Here is a 2884-nt window from a genome sequence, read left to right as displayed (position 1 = left end):
AGAGGTTAACACATTTTAGAAAAAAACCAAAAATTTGAAAATATTGTTTTAATGCATTGTTGCATCCTTTACAAAAATATTATGAAGATCAAAGAGGTTTGGAACCTTTGTTTTCTCTGTTTCTATAGAGAATAGCAATTTTATAGTGGTTAGTCCACCAATTTAGGGAGTATTATGAAGTTTTACTAAATTAATTGACAAAAAATTAAAATGATGCTCATGTACCACGAAAGAGAGTATAATATACATTAATACAAATGTAGAATGTGTTTAGAAATTTTAAAACAACACTAAAAATCATAGGATTCAGTAAATATTGAGCATATGCCGAAAATATGGGTTAACACATAGATTTTGAGAAAAATTCAAAAATATAAAAATGATGTTTTAATGCATAGTTGCATCATTCACTAATATATGATAAAGGTCAAAGAGGTTTGGAACCTTTGTTGTCTCCTTTTTTTCTAGAGAATAGCGATTTTATAGTGGTTACTCCTCCATGAAGTTATATTAAATTAATTGACAAAACATTAACATGATGCCAACGTACCATGAAAGATAGTTTAATATACATTAATATAAACACTAAATGTGTTTAGAAATTTTAAAATAACACTAAAGATCATAGGCTTTAGTATATAGAACATTTACCAAAAAACTCAATATTTTCGTAGGGACACATAGCTTTTGAGAAAAATTAAAATATATGAAAATACTGTTTTAGTGCATAGTTCCATCCTGCACTAATATATGATGAAGGACAAAGAGGTTTGGTACCTTTTATGTCTCCATTTTTCTAGAGAATAGCGATTTTATATTGGTTAGTCCACCAATTTAGAGAGTATTATTAAGTTTTACTAAATTAATTGACAAAAAATTAAAACAATGGCCATGTAGCATAAAAGAGAGTTTAATATACATTAATGCAAATGTAGAATGTGTTTAGATATTTTAAAACAACACTAAAGATCATACGCTTCAATATATAGAGCATTTACCGAGATATTCAATATTTTCGTAGGGGTTCACATAGATTTTGAGAAAATTTCAAAAATATGAAAAAACTGTTTTAATGCATAGTTGCATCCTTCACTAACATATGATGAAGGTTAAATAGGTTTGGAAACTTTGTTGTCTCCGTTTTTCTAGAGAATAGCGCTTTTATAGTGGTTAGTCCGCTAATTTAGGGAGTATTATGAAGTTCTACTAAATTAATTGACAAAAAATTAACATGACGCCCATGTACCATGAAAGATAGTGTAATATACATTAATACAAATATAGAATGTGTTTATAAATTTTAAAATAACACTAAACATCATAGGCTTCATTATATAGAACATTTACCGAAAAACTCAATATTTTCGTAGGGGTTAGTTAACACATAAATTTTGAGAAAAATTAAAAAATATGAAAATACTGCTTTAGTGCACTGTTGCATCGTTCACTAACATATGATGAAGGTCACAGAGGTTTAGAATCTTTGTTGTCTCTGTTTCTCTAGATAATAGCGAATTTATAATGGTTAGTCCACCAATTTAGGGAGTATTATGAAGTTTTACTAAATTAATTGCCAAAAAATTAAAATGATGCTCATGTACCATGAAATAGAGTATAATATACATTAATACAAATGTAGAATGTGTTTAGAAATTTTAAAACAATACTAAAGATCATAGGCTTCAGTATATAGAGCATTTACAGAAAAAAATTAATATTTTAGTAGGGGTTAACACATAAATTTTGTGAAAAAATAAAAAATATGAAAATACTGTTTTAATGCATTGTTGCATCCTTTACTAACATATTATGAAGATCAAAAAGGTTTGGAACCTTTGTTGTCTCCGTTTCTCTAGAGAATAGCGATTTTATAGTGGTTAGTCCACCAATTTATGGAGTATTATGAAGTTTTACTAAATTAATTGCCAAAAAATTAAAATGATGCTCATGTACCATGAAATAGAGTATAATATACATTAATACAAATGTAGAATGTGTTTATAAATTTTAAAACAACACTAAATATCATAAGCTTCAGTATATATAGAGCATATACCGAAAATATGGGTTAACACTTAGATTTTGATAAAAAAATCAAAAATATGAAAATATTGTTTTAATGCATAGTTGCATCATTCACTAATATATGATGAAGGTCAAAGAGGTTTGAAACCTTTGTTGTCTCCGTTTTTCTAGAGAATAGCGATTTTATAGTGGTTAGTCCACCAATTTTGGGAGTATTATGAAGTTTTATTAAATTAATTGGCAAAACATTAACATGATGCCCATGTACCATGAAAAAAGAGAGTTTAATATACATTAAGACAAATGTAGAATGTTTTTAGAAATTTTAAAACAACACTAAAGATCATACGCTTCAATATATAGAGCATTTACCGAGATATTCAATATTTTCGTAGGGGTTAACACATAGATTTTGAGAAAATTTCAAAAATATGAAAAAACTGTTTTAATGCATAGTTGCATCCTTCACTAACATATGATGAAGGTTAAAGAGGTTTGGAAACTTTGTTGTCTCCGTTTTTCTAGAAAATAGCGCTTTTATAGTGGTTAGTCCGCTAATTTAGGGAGTATTATGAAGTTCTACTAAATTAATTGACAAAAAAATTAACATGACGCCCATGTACCTTGAACGATAGTGTAATATACATTAATACAAATATAGAATGTGTTTAGAAATTTTAAAATAACACTAAAGATCATAGGCTTCATTATATAGAACATTTACCGAAAAAACTCAATATTTTCGTAGGGGTTAGTTAACACATAAATTTTGAGAAAAATTAAAAAATATGAAAATACTGTTTTAGTTCACTGTTGCATCCTTCACTAACATATGATGAAGGTCAAAGAGGTTTAGGAC

Source organism: Brassica oleracea, chromosome C2 (genome assembly GCF_000695525.1).
Source record: "Brassica oleracea var. oleracea cultivar TO1000 chromosome C2, BOL, whole genome shotgun sequence".
Lineage (NCBI taxonomy): Eukaryota > Viridiplantae > Streptophyta > Magnoliopsida > Brassicales > Brassicaceae > Brassica > Brassica oleracea.
Note: the sequence above shows the minus strand (reverse complement) of the source record.